Source organism: Pteropus vampyrus, unplaced genomic scaffold (genome assembly GCF_000151845.1).
Source record: "Pteropus vampyrus isolate Shadow unplaced genomic scaffold, Pvam_2.0 Scaffold81, whole genome shotgun sequence".
Taxonomy (NCBI): Eukaryota; Metazoa; Chordata; class Mammalia; order Chiroptera; family Pteropodidae; genus Pteropus; species Pteropus vampyrus.
The window spans coordinates 7863974-7885149 of NW_011888862.1; the positions used below are offsets into that span (position 1 = coordinate 7863974).

At 40.4% G+C, this 21176-nt stretch overlaps 1 protein-coding gene across 2 annotated transcripts in view; it reads right to left on the bottom strand.

Annotated features, from left to right (window-relative positions):
• Positions 1 to 20732, bottom strand: part of SH3KBP1 (SH3 domain containing kinase binding protein 1) — a 267401-nt gene extending 246669 nt beyond the window's left edge. The window contains exon 1 of one of the 2 annotated variants that reach the window (XM_011363025.2): positions 20560 to 20731. The gene's annotated coding sequence lies outside the window, so the exon portion shown is untranslated. Of the gene's footprint in view, positions 1 to 20559 lie in introns of both variants that reach the window. The other variant, XM_023532336.1, reaches the window with a different exon arrangement.
• Positions 20733 to 21176: the final 444 nt, after the last annotated feature.

Here is a 21176-nt window from a genome sequence, read left to right on the forward strand (position 1 = left end):
AGAGGCTAAAAAGAAGGTATATGGATTTTTAGCCACCACCGACAAGAGAAGGTTGCACTATAATTGCATGGATTATACGTACTGAAGGGATCATCTGTCATGTGACAGTTTGAACCAAATAATAGTGTTTCTTGAAAAAAAAATCAATAAGAACAAAGAAAGAATTTCTCAACATTTGAAACCACACAAACTTGACATCCTCCATATTCAAATATGTTTCAAAGTTCCTATCATGTGCCACCAGAGCCTAATGTCATAATTACCCAGTTAACACAGAATAGCTAAAACTACTTTCACATGGCAGATGGTATTTTTTTTTATAGTCAGGTTGGCAATTATTCCAGTTTCAAGATTTGAAGAGAAAAAAGTTGTGCACACACTCATGATTTTGCAGCTGAGGAAAACAGTGAAAGACTGAATTGTGAATATAAGCCAAGCTGTTAAACTGTAGTTACAAAATAATAGCCATAAACCTGATTCCTTCTCTATTTGTGCCCATGAAGGCCTCAATACTACAGTGTGACTACAACTTTAGCAGTTATAACTTGATAATTATGAATTTAAATAGTTGCAATGTAGCTTTTGCCCATAATCTGTCAACCTATTGATTTGGGTGTTGTTTCTTTATTATAAATAGTATGTGGTCAGAAAGTAAACCCCATGACCAAAGGCTTCAGCAGGTAACATCACATTGCAGGCGAGATACTGTCCAAACACACATAGAATATAAGAATATATTCTCACTTTAACACTTAAACCAAAGCCAATATATAGTTCATTATAATCGTGACTAAAATGTACATCTACAATAAATATTTTAAACACAATTTTAATTTACTTTTTCTTCCATAATGTGCACTAAAGTCCCTTTTTAGTTTTTAACCTGGCACCCACTGTACTGATACTAGCTATCTCAGATCTCGACTCTGGCCTTGTTTTCCAGCCAGGAAAACTACATTCCTGAGAGCTTCATGGTCACCAGTAAGTTTAGAAGAAAAAGGTTCCAGTGGAAGAGGGTGGCGCCATATCACCTGGGAACTGCGCACAGCCACGGAGCACCCCTCTGCCATCTCTGCCCCTGGCCCTTCAGGAGAGCGTGGGTTGCAGGGCTCCTCTCTCTGGGCCTCCATTTGGGACCACCTGCCTCAAGAAAACCTAGGCAGGATGTGGTTTGGCTTGGACAACCTCTTGGCTTACAAACGCAGGCAAGCCCACTTTGTTTTTCACACAGACTCCCAGACACAGGATATCATCTCTTTGTTGGTTTTCTTGAGAAAAATCTGGTGGTCCCAGAGGAAGTATGACAACAAATGAAACACTCCTTCCTCTGTGACAAGCAAAACAGGCAGTAAAGAGCTAAAATGGGCTGCCTTCAGGTACCTCATTCCAAAAATCGATGTGTGTGTAGGGAGGTGGGGGGGCTTCTGAGTTAATGAGTGCTGTGACCACACATTAAAGACACATTCACATTCTACCTTCACTCTCCCTGAATTTCCCTTCAGACTTTCTTGTCTAATCTTCCTCAGTGGCAGAAAGATAATGAAATTTACCCCTGAGCGCAGGGTACAGGGGACACAGTTATTTCAAATCCCTTTGTGAGTCAAGAAACCTAAGTGAAACAAAATGCCTCCTGGGCAGCCCTTGAGGCATGCTGGCCACATGTCACATCTTTCAAGACAGAACTTGTGCTTTCAGGATGTGCCTTGGCTTGCTTTCTAGCCAACCTCACCCTCCTCCTGGGCAGCCGCCGGCCAGTCATCGACTTGGGGGGTGGGCGAAGCAGGGTGCTCGCCCCTGTCCATCTGCCCATTTCTGTCGGATAGTCTGGCTAGGACCAGGGCATCACAGCTTGAAGCTCTCCCTGCCCCACCCCAGCCCTTTCATTTCCCTTGAGTGTCATCCCCCCTCCACAAATAAACCTCCATACTCCTACCTCCTTCTCAGTGCCCACTGGCCACGGCATCCAACTGACAAACACCGTCTCTGTACTTTTCCGGTCCTTCAGAGTGGCTTAATACTTATAGAAATAGCTGCTATTTGTGGACTGAGTAAATGTATCCACTACTCTGAGTTGCCCTACACACGTGATCTCCGGTATCTTCCCAAGTAGGGCAGCAAAGAGCAATGTTACTGTTCCCATTTTTCATTGGAACAAATAAATGGATACTTAAAGGGAACAAATAAATGGATACTAAAAGGGATTAAATAACTTCTCCAAGGCCTCAGAGCTCACAAACTTAGACTCAAGCTTCTAAGATCATTGGGCACTACTGCTCCCAGTCCAAGGCCTACTGAGTCCCAGAAGGTAGGCCTGGGTCTGCAGCTGCGACCGAGCACTCCCGGAGCTGGACACAGGCCTCAGGAAAGATGTGCTGAATGCAACTGACCTGATCGGGGTCACAGGCCACAGCAAAAAAGGTTAAAATTACTTGGTAGAAAGATAAAAGCACAACAGGCTTTCTTCTGGCACACAGTGTATGTGATATGGGGAAGGGGATAGACGGATTTTTCAATAGTATCCATGCTACAGATGTTTGTACACATGTCTCCACCTTTACCCTAAAAAAACAACTAACGGTGCTTTGAATGAAACTATTATTTTAAAAAGGTCGACACCAAGTAAAAGTTGAATAGATGAGGTGAAAATCTAAAAATTTAAAGTTTAGTTATCATGCAACTTGTGCACAAACTTTTATTCCAAAAATTACTATTTTTATTTCAAAGAACTACCATTTATTTTATTTCACATTCTTTAATAAATGTAGGAAGATGGCACACATTCCTTAAGGCTTCCTCAAATAAAGATTTCATGTGATGCATCAGATTTACTCTGTGGTATAAAATTGGAATGTTCTTCCTGTTTTTGGAGATGCTGACTTTTTTTTTTTTTCCAAGTCAAAATTTATCAGCCTGAAGAATGTGTACACTTGGAGGAGTGCGATCCTAATTTTTTAAGTTCTAATTCTTACAGTGGTTTAAGAGCTCTAATAATACTAATTGTGTTTTTTAAAAAAACCTTAGAGATATTCTGAACTTAAATACATGAACATAATAAAAGAGTGTTACATTTTTTGGTTAAAAATAGCAATTTCCGTTTATATGCCGATACTTGGACTAATTCTGTAAAGGAGACAAAAATGCCCCTAGTATGAGCTCCCCTTAGACCAGGTGCTCATCATTATTAATAATAATGTGTAGCTGAACTCAACATACATTATTATTTATTCATCCTTGTGTTCCTAGAGCTTCCCAGTATCTGGAACATGATCAAGTAACCAGCCCTTACAAAACTCTACCAGGTTATTAGTATTGTCTCCTTTCACACGTGAAGAAGCTACTTCAGAGAGGGGAGGACCTTCAGAGGCTGCACAGCTGCCCCATGCTGGGAGCCATGTCGGGGAGGGGTGTGGACCTAGGTGGTCACTCTCCCACTCACCTCCCTCCCTCAAAGCACTTTCTTCCCCCGTCTTCTAGAACATTCACTTGCCTGGCTCTTTTCTTCCACCCTGCCCATTCCTGTCAGTCTCAATGCTGGGGTGCCCAGGGCTCATCTCTCCTCTGGCCACAATCCCGCCCACCAGGTGACCTCATCTAGTCTGGGCTATGAAAGACTCCCAGATTCCCATCTCTGGCCTGGGCCTGGCTCCTGAACTCCAGCCCACATCCTTAACAAGCTTCCCAATGCTCAGTATAAAAACCTTAGGGTCATCCCTCCCTCTCTCTCACCACACATCCAATCCAATCCTAACAGCAAATCTGGGTGGTGCTACCTTCAGAAATATCCAGAATCTGACCACTTCTTGCTCCCACTGCCACCCCTCTGGTTGTCCTTGGATTTCTGCATTGGCCTCCGAGCTGCTCTACTTCCATTCTTGCCCCTTGTGGTCTGTTCTTAACAAGGTAGCCAGAAGGAACCAGCTGGAGCATCCCCAGTCACATCCCTCCACTGCTCGGAGCTCCTCTGATTACTTCCCACCTCACTCAGAGTCCCGAGTCTTACAGTGGCCCTCCCCAACCTGGGGCCCCGTGACCTCTAAGCTCATCTCCTGCTGCTCTCCCCTGGATCTCCCCCTCCAGCACACTGGTCTCTGTTGTTCCTCCAACACACCAGGGACTTTCCCTGCTCAGGGCCTTTGCATGCGTTGTTGCCTCTGCCTGAAAGACTCTTCCTGGAAGATCCCCACAGGACTCCCTTCCTCACTTCCTCAAGTCTTGACTAAAGGTCACCTTTTCAGTGAGGCCTTTGCTGGCTTCCCTATCATAAATTGCAACCCCACCCCAACATTCCTATCCCCCGTCCCGTGCTTTTTTCTCCCACCAACATAGTATCTAACTTACTTATTATGGTTTACTGTCCATCTACCCCTCTAGGATGTAATTTCTATGAGAGCAGGGATTTTTGTCTGATTTGTTCACCAATGTCTTCCCTAATGTCTAGAACACTGTACACACTCAATAAACATTTGATGAATGAATGAATGGAACTCAGAGAGCGTAATTTACTTGCCCAAGGTGGCAGAGTTTAGCTGTGACTCCAAAACCAATGCTCTACATCAACAATTTGTGATAAAACAAAGATGCAATATCATTACACACTCAGATATCTATAAACCTGATAAAATTCAAACCAAATTACATAGCAAGAAATCAATTCCCCCAACTCATTGGGTAGTTTCATTAACCTCCTATTCACTTGGAAGACAAGAGGGATTTAAAAAACAACAACTTAGAAAAAGTGACATACACCTAAGGAATACTTCAGTCACAAGCAGTTGAAGGATGAATGTACCTCGATTCCTGAGAAAAAGTAAATAAATCAGATCAAAATAATTTTCAATTTTAAATGGACTTTTTTAAATCTCAGAAATAAACAAAAAACCCACTATTAACATTTTAGCATTTTAGCATTTTTCCTCCTATACACAAGATTTGGTAGTTTGTATACCATGCTGCATATATAATTACTTAAGACTGCTTTTTCCTCTCTTATAGCATACCTATTTTCCATATTGCTGCATACATTATTATAGCCCCAAATTTTAAGGTTATATAGTGTCTTATCAGAAGGCAATGAAGTCTCCCCTGGTAAAAAGAAAATCAAAGCATATAACCAGCAACTAAACATGGAATCCTGCAACCACTGTTCAGCACATCATCTTCAATTTGACTGCTAGCTCCTCCACTGAACCTGTCCCAGGCGCATTTGCTAGGGGCCAGGAGGATTAGTTCCTTTGGAAATCCTCAAGCCATACTGCTTCTAAAACTCAAAACCTAAGACCATGGGCTATTTAAGAGGCCACTGCCACCATCATCCAAAGATTAAGAGCTAAGTTCCCAGTGGTGTCAAATAAGCACAAGTGCAGAGAAACAAGCAACAAAGAGAGTCACTCATTCAACAAATATGGATAAGCACTGCTGTGCACCAGGCACCGAGGACACAATGCTGCACAGAGGCCTTGGAACTTGAGTCCAATAGCGAAAAAAGCCATTCGTCAAATAGCCACAAAAACAGACTGAAAATCCCAAGAGTAACAAGTGCTACTGAGGAGAGAAATATGGCGCTACAAAGGCTTGTAGAAAATAAGTATTTGTACGAGTCAGGAGGTCAAAGAAGGTTTCCCTGGAAAAGCATGAGCTGAGTTCTGGGGCTAAGAAGGTATTAATGGGGTGCAAGGATATGAAGTGGGCAATGAGGCTGGAAGGAAAGGCAGGGGTCACAACACATAGGACCCTGATCACATTCAAGAGTTTAGCCTCTATCCTTAAAAGAAGGGAAGGCTCAGGAAGGATTTTAAGAGTATGTGGGCACATGAAAAGGGGGTATGAGCAGATTTGCATTTCAAGACCACCAGTGTAGCCTCAGCGTGAGGCAGAAGCAATAGGGGCGTCAGAGCAGACCTGGGAGGAGTATGCCCAGACTAGGCCCAGGGCTGGGTCCTGCATCCAGGCCCTTTCATCAGCATAGTCTCCCAGAACTGTACCTTCTCTTGCCCACCCCCCTCCCCCCACTTCTCCTTTCTTTTGCTCTTCTCTCCTCCCATTCTGCTTCTATCATTGGCTCTACCAGTCCCTAGGCCAACCAGATACAGGCCAAACAGTAATGCCTCCTTATACTCTCTCAGAGCAGGAGATGGGACTTCTGTAAATTCCATCCATGAACATCACAACACAATGACAGAATCTGACCATGCAGAGAGATGACCGGAACATCCAGGACAGGATAGAAAACTGTGGTAGATGGGAAAGTGGCTTTTTTAATGTAATGAAAAACAATAACAAGAATCAGGAATCCTTAGACAAACCAGTGCTGGGACCCATGACCAGAGATATAGATGTACAGACTGTACGTCGGAATATTTTAAAGCTCCCCAGGTGATACTCACGTGCAACCAAGGTTGAAATCCAGTGACATTCTTTTTTTTTTTTTTTTTTTTACTTTTTATTTTGAAATAATTATATACTCATGGGAACTTACAAAAACAGTGGATAGAGTCCCGTGAACCTTTCACCCAGCTTCCTCCAGTGATGATATCTTATATGACTACAGTATAATATCAAAACAAAGAAAGTGACATTGGTACAATACTGTTAGCTACACTACAGATTTTATTCAGGTCTCATCAATTTCTCTATGCACTGATTTGTGTGTGTGTGTGTGTGTGTGTGTGTGTGTGTGTAACTCTATGCAATTTGATCCAATGTACAGATTTGCATAACCACCATCAGAATCAAAAGTCAAGATACAGAACTGTTCCATCTCCACAAAAGAACTCCCTTGTGCTACTCTTTTATAGTCCCACCAGTCCTCCCCTCCTCTGCCACTGTCCCTTGGTAACCAGTAATCTGTCTTCCAACACTACTGTTTTCTCATTTTGAGAATTTAATATAAATGGAATCATACAGTATATAACATTTGAAACTGGTTTTATTCATAAAGCACAATGACCTTGGGATCCATCCAAGTTGTTCCTTGTATTCATTCCTTGTTATTGCTGAGTAGTATTTCATTGTATGGATGGACCAGAGTGTGTGTAACCATTCACCTACTGAAAGACATTTAGGTTGTTTCTAATTTTGAGCTATTACAAATAAAGCTGCTATTACCATTCCTGTACACAATTTTATGTGGATACACATTTTTACATCTCTAGGATGAATGTCCAAGAGTACAATTGTGGGGTCATACGGCAAATGCATAATGAGCTTTAAAGAAACTGCTAATATTTTGCAGAGTGGCTGAACCACTTTACATTCCCACCAGCAATGCACAAGAGAATCAGTTTCTCTACATCCTCGCCAGCATTTGGTGTTATCAGTACTTTTCTTTAGCCATTCCAATGCCCACTTTAATAGATGATACATGGTACTATCTCATTCTGGCTTTAATTTGCATTTCTCTAATAGCTAATGATGTGGAATATCTTTTCATATGCTTATTTTCCATCCGTTTATCCTCTTTGGTGAAATTTCTGTTCATGTCTTTTACCTATTTTTAATTTGATTTTTCGGCTTCTCACTATTGTATTTTGAGAGTTCTTCATACATTCTAAATACAAGTTCTTTGTCAGACATGTGTTTAGCAAATATTTTCCCAGTCTGTAACTTCTCTTTTCATCCTCCTCACAGGGTTTTTCACAGAGCCAAAGTTTTTAATTCTGAAGAAGTCTAATCAATCAATTTTTTCTTTAATGTTCTTTTGGTGTGATGTCTAAGAACTCTTCACCTAGGCCTACACCCTAAAGATTTCCTTCTGTTTAACTCTAAAACTTTTATAGTTTTATGTTTTACACTTAAATCCATGATCCATTCTGAGATAATGTTTATAAGGTAAAAGGTTTATGCCGAGGTTTTGTTTTTTGTTTTTGTTTTTGTTTTTGTTTTTGTTTTTGTTTTGGCCTATGGATGTTCACTTGCTCCAGCACCATTTGTTGAAAAGGCTATATACTTCCTCCACTGAATTGCTTGTGCCCTTTTGTCAAAAATCAGTGGGGCATATTTGTTGGGGATATCAGTTGAGCATACTCACTTATTAGTTCCAGTGTTATTTTGTAGATTCTTGAGATTTTCAATGTAGAGAATCATGTCATCTCCAAAAAGGGACAGTTTTATTTTTCCTTTCCAATTCATATGCCTTGTATTTTTTTTCTCAACATTGTATTGACTAGGATTTCTAGTGCTATGTTAAGACTGGTGAGAGCAGATATCCTTGCCTTGTTCCCATTCTCAGGAGGAAAGCATTCAGATCTTCACCATTTAATATGTTAACTGTAGGTTTTTTGTAGATGCTCCTTATGAAGCTGGGGAAATTCCCCTTTATTCCTACTTTACTGAGAGTTATTGTCATAAATGGCTGTTGAATTTTGTCACGTGTTTTTTTCTGCATCAATTGATATGATTCTGTGACTATTCTTTCTCCCATAGCCTGTTGATATAGTGGGTTATGTTAACAGATTTCCTTCATACTGAGAATAAACAAGTGTACATGGTACATGACTTTTTATATGTTGCTAGATTTGTTTTGCTATTACTTTGCTGAGGATTTCTGTATCTATGCTCTTGAGGGATACTGGTCTATAGGGTTTTTTTTTTTTTTGTACTGTCTGTCTGGTTTTGGCATCCATGTAATGCTAGCCTCATAAAATGATTTAGGAGGCATTCCCTCCTATTTTCTGCAAGAGATTTCTGTAGAATTGGTGCTAATTCTTTAAATGTTTGGTGGAAATCTCCAGTGAAACACTCTAGGCTTAGAGATTTCTTTTTTTGGAAGCTTTTAAATTATGAATTCAATTTCCTTAATAGTCATAGGAAAATGAGATTATCTATTTCGTCTTGGGTGAGTTTTAGTAGTTTGTGGTTTTCAAGGAATTGGTCCATTTCATTTAAATTGTTAAACGTATGTGTGTAGAATTCTTTGCAGCATTCTCTTAATATCCTTTTAATAGCTGCAGGACTTGTAGTGATAGTCCCTGTTTTATTCCTAATTTTGGAATTTGTGTCTTCTTCTTCATCTTTGTCGGCCTTCCTAACGGTTTATCCATTTTATTGATCTTTTTAAAGAGCCAGCTTTATCATTGATTTTCCCTGTTGTTTTTCTGTTTTCAACTTCGATGATTCCTGCTCTTATCTTCGTTATTTCCTTTCTTCTGCTTCCTTTGGTTTTTTGGTTATTTCTCTTTACTTTTTCTAGTTTCTCGAGGTGGAGCTTAGATTATCGACTTGAGACCTTTCTTCCATTCTGATGTAAACCTTTACTTCAACAAATTTTCCTCTTGGCGGAGCTTTAGCTGTGTCCCCCAAAATTTAATATGTTGTATGTTCATTTTCATTCGGTTTGATGTATTTTTTTTAATTTCCTTTGAGACTTCCTCTGTGATCCATAGAATTATTCAGAAGTGTGTTATTTAATTCCCAAGTATTTGGAGATTTTCTCGTTATCTTTCTGTTATTGAATTCCAGTTTAATCACATTATGGTGAGAGAACATACCCTATATTATTTCCATTCCTTTAAATATATTGAGATTAGTTTTATGACCCAGGGTATGGTCTACTTGGTAAATATTTCATGGGTAATTGAAAAGGATGTGTTTTATTCTGTTTGTGGGTGGAATGTTCTATAAACATAAATTAGAACTGCCTGGTTGATGATGTTGTTCAGATATTCTATATCCTTGCTAATATCCTATTATAGTTCTTTGAAATGTTGAAAGGGTGATGTTGAAGTTCCTAATTATAATTGTGGATGTATCTCTTTCAAGTCTATCAGATTTTGTTTCATGTATTTTGGAGCTCTGTTGTTGGGTGCATACATATTTAGGATTGCTCTGTTTTCTTGGTGGAATGACGATTTTATCATTGTGCAATGTTCTTTGTCTCAGGTAGTTTTTTTTTTTTTCTGCTCTTTAGTCTACTGTATCTAATATTATATATAGCCACTCCTGCCTTTCTAACATTAATGTTTGCACAGTATATCTTTTTCTATCCTTTGAATCTACCTATATCAATACATTTGAAGTGAGTTTCTTGTAGATAACACATAGTTGAGTCACATGTTTTACCCGTTCGGTTATCTCTGTCTTTCCATTGCTCTATTTAGACCATTTATACCTAAAGTAATTATTAATACGTTAGGGCTTAAGTCTGGCATTGTATTATTTGTTTTCTCTTAATCCCCTGTTTATCATTCCTCTTTTCCCTTTTTCTTGCCTTCTTGTGAGTTACATGAACATTTCTTAAAAGCCCATTTTGATTTATCCAGTCTTTTTGAGTATGTTTCACTGTATATTTTTGGTGTTTTTTAATTTTAATTATATGTTTAGTGGTTTTTAGATTTTTTAAAGTTATTACAATATATATACACAACTTATCACAGACTACTGGTATCGATGTTTTCTCATTTCAAGTGAAGTGTAGAAACCTTACTTCCATTGAGGTCCTTTTATACTCTTCCCACTTTTTAAATATAATTTTCTCACATATTATCTCTACATACATTGAACACCACACCAGATGATGCTATAACTTATACTTCAACCATCAAAAATAATTTTAAAAGCTAATGAAGATAAAGTCAGCTATTATACATACCCCTATTTTTACCCATCCACGGTTTTTTCTTTTCTAAGTTCCAAGCCTCCTTCAGTTATCATTTCCTTTTCTGTTTACAGAACTTGCTTTAGCCATTATTTAAGGGTAGGCCTGCTATTGACAAATTCTCTGGTTTACTTCATCTGAGAATGTTTTTATTTTCTCTTCATTCCTGAAGGATATTTTCACTAGGTATAAAATTCGGAGTTGACCCTTCTTTTCTTTCAGCACTTGAAAATTCTGTGCACTTCCTTCTGGACTCTATGATTTCATATGAGAAATACACTCTCACTCAAATCATTCTTCCCCTATAGGTAATGTATTGTTTCTGTTTTTTCTTTGTCTTTAGTTTTTAGAAGTTTGATTATGATGCGTCTTGAAATAGATTTCTTCAAGTTTATCGTGTTTGAATTTTGCTCAGCTTCTTGATTCTGAAGGTTTATCCCTTTTCCCAATTTGGGAAGTTTACAGCCATTATTTCTTTGAATACTTTTTACTTCCATACTCTTCTCCTTCTGGGACTCCAATGATACAAATGTTAGACCTTATGTTATATTACCATAGGTCTCTGAGGCTCTGTTCATTTTTTTCCCCAGACTATTTTCTATCTCTTGTTCAGACTGGGTAAATGTTATTGATCTGTCCTCAACTTCACTGATTCTTTCCTCTGTCATCTCTAATCTATTACTAAGCTCATCCAATGAACTTATTATATGATTTTATTTTCCAGTTCTATAATTTCCATTTTTTAATATCTTCTATTTATTTGCTAAGATTTTCTAATTTTTCATTTGTTTAAAGTGTTTTTAGTTGCTCACTAAAGCATTTTTATGGCTGCTTTAAAATCTTTATCAGATAATTTCAACATCCGAGTCTTCTTGATATTAGCATCTGTTGATTGCCTTTTCAGTTAAGATGTGAGTCTCCTGGTTCTCAGTATGACAAGTGATTTTTTTTTTTATTGTGTCCTAGGCATTTGGGCTATTATATTATAAGGCTCTAGATCCTAGTTAAATTTTAGCAGGTAGTCACCCTATTTAGATTAAGCGTGCAGGTCCTGAGCTACTTTTGTGGGCTGTGATTTCAATGACAGTTTAGTTTCCAGAGCCCTTGCACTGCTATTCTGGTCTTTTTCATTTGTGTTCCCTAGAAGTCACGCTGAAAACCTGGGTGGTAGTCCACACCGCAATTTCTATTCTCAAGCTTCTTGGCATTTTCATTCTAGTCAGATTCATGTATGGGTCGGTCAGGAGTTTGCCAAGGACTTCCTATGCAGCTTTAATGACTTTCTCCAGCTCCCTCCTCTGCAAGATCTTCCCCACTCTCTAGTGGGATGCGTGAGGGGGGCTACTTACTACTGCTGAGCCAGGGGCAGGAGCGTGGAAGTCCAGATTCCCCATTTGGTCACCACTAACAACTCGCCAGCAGATGAGGGGAGACCTGCCATAGGTTGTCTGGTGCCACCAAGTAGGATATAAAATTCCAGATTCCCTACTCAGTCTCTACTGACAACCTGCCAGTAGGGAAGGAGAGTGCTGTTCTAGGCCATTAGCTATCTGTATTTTAAGCTGTATGCTCAATAGCTTAAAACAATATCTATTTATTATCTCACAGTTCTGGGAGTCAGAAGTCCAGGTAGGCTCAACTGGATTCTCCGCTCAGGGTCTTACAAGGGTCTTACATATCACAATGTCAACCAGGCTAGACTCTTATCTAGAGCCTTGGGAGAATAATCCACTTCCAAGCTCACTCAGGTTGTTGGCAGAATTCAATTCTTTGCAGCCAAGGTCTACTCTCTACTCCAATAAAATCACCCTATTCCTTCTCATGCAACTCCTCCATCTTCAAAGCATTCAGTCCTTCTCAAGCTTTGAATCACTCTGACTTCCTATTCTACCATTAGCCAGAGGAAGTTCTCTGTTTTTAAAGGCTCATGTGATAAGATTAGGCCCTCCCTTTTTAAAAGTCAACCGAGCCATATAACACACTTACTGGAATGAAAACTCATCACATTCACAGGTTCTGGAGATTTGGAAGTACAATCTTGGGGATCATCCCTAGAAATTCTGTCCACCTCACTCACTATTACTGGGTAGAGGGCAGGATGGAATTCATTATTTAGTCCAGAGGTTCTGCAATTAGAATGATTAATTCTAATGGACTCAGATTGAGCAATATTTATATATTGCTATATTGTTTACGTATTTGTAGTAAACATTTGTTACAATTTCCAGCATGATTGTGTGTGTATATGTACTTTAGAACTAATAATATTTTCAAATGTAGAACTACAGGTCACAGGCTACCAATCCATGTGCTTGAGAAAAGAGATTTAAAAAGATCATGTTGCCAAAGGAGTGCCCAAGCTTTATCAAGAAGCATCATCACCTGAATGTTAACAAATATTCTAAGACCTCTATCCCAACTCCTGCCTCCGCTCCAAAATTCTGACTATGCAGTGCGCCTGGAGCAGGGCCAGGATGGAGAGAGTGCCCTAGGGGACCCCTACACTTCACAAGATTAAATATCCAATAATGATCACAGCAACATCCTAGTTGGTTTAGATTTTGATCTGCTAGAAAGCTGGGGGTTGAAACACATGATTTCAAAGTTCCTTTCTAAGCTCAGATTCGATAATCCTGTCATTAAGAAAATAAGACTCCATTATGCATAATCACCAAGATCAACTCGGTCAGGGGACTGTTCTCCCTGAGTCACAAGACACCTTCCTCACACATGCTTCCTGCTCCGCAACAGTGACAAAACCTGAGGAATCTGCCAAATGGTGTGGGTTCTCACTGGCAACATACCTGTCCTTAATTACTCCGGACCCTTCTTGGAGTAACATTTCTCACAACGGCTTCTAATAGGTTCCAGTTATTAGTTTCAGGATTTTGTTTTCTAAAAAAAGAAACCTATTTGTTCAAAGTCGAAAGAATAATTTGAGCTGGAATTGGTTGCTTTCAAGGCTCCCGTGGCTGGGGAACAACTAGATAGTCAAACACTGGATTACTTACCACTGATAGAAAAAAGTCAAGCTCTTTCTGAAAAGCATATCCTAAACACTGCAAAATAATAAGTGTCCTTACAAATTAATAAAATATTTCCCAAATCACCTTGCTTTCAGAATTTTTAGGAAAAACAGGAAAAGCCCATAAATCTAGGCAATGGTTACTCTTTTAAGTTGAAATAGCTGATTTCTAAGGAGAATCCTTTAAAATTCAGAAAATAAGTTAGCCACCATGAATATAGAAGAGCAACATGGAAATCTCTACTTTATGTCATTTGTTTAAGTTGTGATTCCTTCTTAAAACATAAATAGCAAAATAACTGTGAGTCTTATCTCAGAGTGGTACGTGTATACAAAATAACGACTGGATGCTCATGGAAGGAAGGCGTAATGCAGCAGGCAATAATAGTAAGGGTCTTAATCCCTTCAGGACAATTTAGACACCTGGAAAATTCTGCCTACTTGAGCTCAGGTTCCAGAGCCAGCCTGCCCGGGTTCCAGTGCTCTCTCTACTCCTCATTAGCTTGTGTGACCACAGGTGAGTCTTTTTACCTTAAGATGCCTCAGTTATCTCTTCTGAAAAATGGGCACAATAAAAACAGTATCTATGCCATTGGGTTGTATAAGGATTTAATGAGATAAAGCATGTGAAGGGCTTAGCGCTTCCTGCCTGGCATACAGTAAATGCTCAATAAATTTTAGTCACTGTACACAGATAGACACAGGCAGATTATATACACAATGCCAATCAGCCCATAAGCCTCGAATACAATGTAGCCATTATTATGCCATAGACTAACAGCAATCAGGGCCAAAAGATAACTGTAGGTTCATTTAGCATATTCTAACAGAGCTGCCTGATGAAGCCAGCCAAAACCTTCTCAAGTGGCATGTTAATCAGAAACATCTTTGTAGAACAATGTTTAACGCATGCTCTCCAGAGCACGGAATGACCAAAAGCCAGGTCACAGGAGCTAAAACTGTCATCCTGTGGAAGAAGTTCCATTTGTGATAACATTCCACTGAATGTGTCTCATTTATGCTTATAGCTTCCGGTGCCTAGCACACAGCATACATCCAGTAAATGCTCCCTCGATGAGTATAACAGACCTCACACACCCAAGCACATCACCAATAGATGTTATGAGCAAGAAGAGGCTCTCCCACATTAAGCAACACGCCTGGAAAAATTCCTGCTATCTTTTCAAGAGAGATGAGTATTTTGAAAACAATCTTCCATATAACTCACAAAATAAATGACCCTTGGGTTGGAAATTTTTTTAAGTGAAATTTGATCAAAGAGACCCAATTCGGGGTCTCTGAATATAGAATCGCAACTTGGAAATCTCTATGCCACTTGTTGAAGTAAATTTGGGTTCTTTTCTTAAATCAAAAACAGCAAAGTAATTGAGCTTTATCTCAGAGTGGTACAAGTATGCAAAATCCTGGCCTCTCGCCTCGTTGATTATAAAACGACAACCATATTCACCAAACACTTTAAGCAAATACAAAAAAAAGGCTCTGGATATGCCAAAGAGAGATCTCAAACACCTAGCAAATGAAAGCTGAGGCAACAGGAAACCAAGCTAAAAACTGTTACACTCAGCATAAGATGTGCAAGCTACAAGTAAACCCATCTTGGCCTTCAATGGCAAGGCCTGTGTAAAATGTACTTTGACACACAGCAACAGGCAGAGAGCACAGCTCACTTCCTCACAGACACTGTCAGATCAATTCAAAGATCAACAAGCACATTCTTTTAACCCCTACCGCAGCTTCCTGCTTTTCTACATGTCTGTTTGTGAACGCCAAGTTGTCGAGAGCCTGGGTCCCACTGCGTTTCACCCAAGGTCCCTCCCAAAGTAGCCAGATACACGCATGTCGGCCCGAACTATAGTTTTGAGACTTTTTCTTTTGTAAATTCCTTCGGCTGGCCATTAAAAAAATGCACATCTGTGAATAATGTCAGGAGAACCCAAAAAAAGGCTGCTCATCAATCCTTTGCCGGACTAAAGCACTCTGTTGTTTGGATCTGAAGATAAGATTCTGAAAGGAAGACAACAGTAATTCAATCCAACATGGGGCAAATGAACCCCTAAGAAAGAGCCTTTAATAGGCAGCTGTTTTTCTATTTTACGTGGCAGTTCCAGGTCCCAGAAAGGCAGTCATTTTTTTTAAGTAAATGATTTTGAATTTTTCATCCTAGTACCTCCTAGTATTGGACCCTATATTATCATCCATTGTAGTCTGTTCAGAAAAAATATCCAAAAGTTGGAACTCAGACAGAAAATGATGCTCTGTGTGTGACCTTTCAATATCATTCTGATGCATTTCCTGATAAGCACCCCCCACCCCAGGGTCTTCTGATTCTCTCTGGAAATGTAACTTGATTTAACTAACACTTTATTAGGACATTTTACAACTCTATAGAAGTCAAAAGACAACATGTAGGGAAACAATAAGGTATGTGTCTTCCTTTTTATCTTTTCTAGTAGAAATAATAATCCCAGAGGTTAAGATTTCATTGTCCTCTAAGACACGAATCTGTTTGGAATCTAACACGGCAACCTTCTTTGAACATTCCCTTTTCCACTGCGTTGTTACTCAGTTTCTCATGGTCTCACTGAATCAGTTTTGTTATTCTGCTGATTCCCTCATTAAATGGGTTCAATAAAACTTTGACACATGCTATTTGTAAGTTTTTAACAATTTAAGAAATGAGTCTTTGATAGTTCCTGGGCTGGACAATCAAATGGTCCCTGTGAGACTGAGTTCTGTGCCCCAAGACCCCTCAGAAACCATGCTCATAAGGCAGTTACTCGAAGACAACCAGATTTAGGCTATGAGCTCAGTTGGTTAGTGTGGCACAAATGAGGCTCCAGCACAGGTCTGACACCTCCCCCCATTCCACAGAGGTCACAGCTTTAAACAACAACAACAAAACACATATACATTGAAACTGGGCAAGGGTAGCCATTTCACTCCTACATGTATGTATACAAGAGAAACAGTGCCCATGTCCATAAGAATTATACAAGAATGTTCAAAGCCTATATTCATAAAATATCCAAACTGGAAATAACCCAATGTCTCTCAACAGCAGGATGGATAAACAAATTATGGCACATTCATAAAATTAGATCTATACAGCAAGAAAAAGTGTTGATATACACGGCATGTTGTTGAGCAAAAGAAGCCATATATAAAAGAGCACATCCTATATGGTTCTATTTATATGAAATTAATGTACAGGCAAAACTAATTTATCATGATGGTTTACCTATGGGAAGGAGAATGACTGGGAAATGGCGCAAGGGATAGAAATAGCGCTGATCTGGATGACGGTTACAGAGCTGCACACTTACATAAAAAAATCATCAAGCCATAGAAGTACAACTTTAGCATTTTACTCTATGTAAATTTCGCCTGAAAAATGAATACATGTTTTAAAAAGAAGAGGGATAAAGAAAAAATGTATCCTAAAAGAAGCGAGTGGAGAGAGAAGTAGAGAGAAGGAAAGTGGGATTTTAAAAAACTCTTCTTCCACATGTATAGTAAATAAATAAGAACTAAATAAAAGAAAGAGGGACAAATCCAGAAGGCCATGAGGCTTAGTTGAGTACATTTATGTGTATCAACAAATCTCAGCCCGAGAGCTGGTGAAGCCCGGGCATTTTTCTTAACAATGAGGAGGTGAAAATGGTTTGCAATTTTCTTTTGAGAAACTGAGACAATATAGAGTTGAGGGTGGATACTGAATCCCAACATTTTGGGGGCCCATGCTCAATTGGGACACTAAGGTTCCGACAAACGAATCAAGAAAATGCTTAAGGCAGGCTCTCTGACAGTGTTAACGCTGGCAGAAAGGCACACAAATAAACAATGGATTTCACAATTCAATCTGGGGACAAATTATTCTTAGCTAAATAAGGCATGTGTAAACCACTTCCAAAACTGTGAACTTATGCCAATGTGATTATTACTTAAAGATGTATTTTCAGCTTCTAGAACTCTCTACGGCAGTTTTTGTTATTGTTAAACTCCAGTGCATCCGTCTAGTAGATTTTCAATAATAGGCCTAAAACATTCCCAGTGGGTGAAGACTTGAAAATAGACTCAGCGATCTGAAGGAATAGAAGTTTCTTTTTCTGCCAAATGTGACAGCCACAAGTGGTGTGGCCCCAGCCGTTCCTGCCACAGCCTTTCTGGCCTGGGAGAAACAAGCACTCCAAAGAGCACAACTTCTCCTTGGAAGTGCTCTAGCTGAGATGAGATGACAAGTGATTAAGAAGAGTAGGGGCTCTCTGGGCAGAGGAGAGGGGACGGTGGCACACTTGGTAGGTGGCCAGCCACGTGCTAAGTGATTTCCGTGCACTGTCTCCTTTAATCTTTGGAGTGGCCTAAAGAGGTAGTCAGGCTCAAAAAAGGGAACAGATGGCCTACTTGAATTAGGTAATGTGAAGTAGGATTAATAAAGAGACTTTTACAAAGTATGTGAGGTACAGAGAAATTCTGAGGCAGGAACCAGGGCTAGAAACATGGGCGCCCTGGGGCCTGCAGGGATGAGGGCAAAGGAGCATGGAAGAAGGGGACATAACAGGAGCAGCCACCATCTGGTCGAGGGACACAGCCATCTTGAGGTAACCCCAGGGCAGGAAGCCAGCAGGATAACCCCTAATCTGGCTGGCCTTCCTTTCTCCCTGCCATTTCCCACCAGCCTATCCTTGAACCAAAGCCCATGGAAGCCATGGGGCAGGAGCCTGCTGTGGTGGCCCAAGGCCAAACAGGTGGAGAAAGGTTGAGAGAGGCCCCCATTTGACAGTGAGGAGCCCCTCTGTTCCCCAGCACTCCCCGAGCAAGCCTGCATGAGCTCTTCCTGCACTGTGCCGTCCTGCCCTGGTGCCCACTGCCCTCCACGAATGCTTACAGCGGCCACACTGCCTTAGGCTCTGAGCAAAGTCCAGCTCAGGAGTTCGCTGAGTCTGTGGATTTGTGGTTTGGAATGAGGGGGCGCTAAGCCAACAGGACACGTTAAAGGCTTTCAAAATAGTGCCTACTGTCAAAACTGGAGCCAACACTGGAGTCCCTTCTCCTTCCCAGGGTCCTCCTCTTCTTTCCTATCTCTTTCTCTTTCCCACAGTCTTCCCCTCCTTCCCAGAGTCCTCGTCTTTCTTTCCCAGACCCTCCTTTATCTTTCCCACATTCCTCCTCTCTCATTCCTTCCTCCTTCATCTTCACCTCCTTTTATCTGGTAAAACTCTCCTTCCACACCAGAATTTGGCCCAACTGCAAGGACACTCCTTGCCCCAAAATTGGGGTTTTTGTTTAAAAGGGCAAAAGAATTCATCCCGTTTACACATCGACAGAGTTAATCTGTGGTGGCCCAGATGTAATGCTTTCCTACTCTTAAAATGGGAGAGAGCTGCCAGGTTCAACTGTAGTCAAAGAAAAAAACTGTCTAGACTCCCACAATCTTTTACAGAAAGCAAGGTTTATCAGCATGTTACCAACAGAACTCTCCCCAGCTTTCTGCAGAGGAGGAGGAGAAGCAGGAGGGGGGAGGGGGAAGAGGAATGGGAGGTAGAGGAGAAAAAGAAGAAGATGGAAAAGAAGGAGAAGGAAGAGAAGAAATGTTATCAGAATCCTTTAAGGCAAGATCCTGAAGAAAGATCAAACTGGCTTCTCATTCGCTCTAGACTGAGGGCAGGGTCCAGGTAGCGGGCCCAGGGGATGAAAGCCTGAAACACATCACTGTTTTTCATTCAACAACCCCTTTCCATAAAACCGTCTCATGTAGCCCTCAAGGCTCTTTGAGGGGAGCACCTGCTTCTCTGGGCCTGTGTTCCCCACACCACCTGCCCCCACAGCCTCAAGTCTTAGTCATGGTCTATTATTGCTGAAACTACAGCAGGAGCCCTGGGGGATATCTGCACACAGCCCTTCCCACTGAGAACAATCCAGTGTTCTCTAGTGTAGAGTTTATGGTACAAGGACTTTTTAGACCTTGGTATTTCCCACAGGGAACGGCCTCCAGATGATCCTCTTTTTTACCCGATTTCAACTATTATTTACAGCTGTGTGGTATGTAATTTTTTTTTTTTTTACTTTTTAAAGTATAGCTGGCATCTAATATTACATTGGTTATATTAGTTTCAAGTGTACAATATAGTGATTCAACATTTTTACGCCTTACAATGTGATCACCCCACTAATTCTAGTAATAATCTGTCACCAGGCACATTTATCACAATATTATTGACTATATTCCCCTTTGCCTTTTTCACTCATCCTCCCACCCCCTCCCCTCTGGTAACCATCCCCTTGGCCTCTATTTCCGTGAGTCTGTTTTGTTTGGTTTTGTTTGTTTGTTTTGTTTTAGAGTCCTTAACATGAATAAGCTACATTTTTTTTATAATTAACCCCTAGATGACTTCAGCAAAGGGCATAATTTTCAAAACTTTACTGGAAAAAAAAATCGATTTTATTCAATGCTCCATGGCCAAAATGAAGGAGAGGAAAATATTATTGCTCCTATCAAAAAGGCAACATGAATACAAAAGTAAAAAAAAACATAGTATGATTGAAATTCTGCATTTAGTTCAATTGCTACTTAAGTGGTCAAAACTAGTTTCACTCCCATTTTGAATGGAATGGAAAAGAGTAAAATCCTTTTAAACCATCAAAGCAAATAAACAAATACATAATGAATCAATTTAACGAGCTTTATATTTTTCCAGCATTTTCTAAGTGGCACACAGTTTGGAAAGAGAACATTCTGACCTTCAGAAAGTGACTTCAAAATAGGTATTTCTAGATATCTAGGGCAAAGCTATACATGCTCTTCTTGATGGCACACAAGAGGCTCGTCCCCTAAAAGAGCCCATGAAATTCTTCCAGTGCCCCCACAGCTTTGGTCAGTAGAGCCCACACAGGAGACAGGAAAAGGGTTTCGCTTTGTACTCACTCTTACAAAGTTGTCAGGGAACAAACCTCTCCTGCCGTTGATCTGTCCCTCCCACCAGCCTCCATCCTCCTTCCTGATGTTGGTGATGATCTCACCCACGCTGATTGTCAGCTCATCGTCGTGCTGGGCCTGGTAGTCAAACTCCACTATGGCCTCCACTGAAAGAAAGGAACAGGGATCAAAAAAAGAGCACCCCAGATCGAGTGTTGGAGAAGTCAGACCCGGCAGCCCTGGAAGGTCACTAAAGTTATATTAAAGGAACTTCCGCTCTACCAGTACTTAAAATAACAGGGCCACACACAGCAAGCTGATTTTGGTTAACCTGAGGCCTGCAGCACAAAAACCACAAAGTGCTGGTCCGTGGTCAGGCACAGGGAGAGTGGCCTACAGGTCTCAAGGCCATCAGGGACTTCAGTGGGTAAACCACACAACGATAGGAGACCAACAAAGATTGCGCCCCCCAGAGGGAGTCCAGCATCATTTCTCCAAGTGCAGAGACTGGCAGATAATAGGAACGAGTTTGGCTCTTGGGTGCCCCCACCCTCTCCAAGACTAAGGTTGCATAAACCGTGGATAATAGTTCCCACTCTACAGAGATGATGCCCATCTCTCAGAGA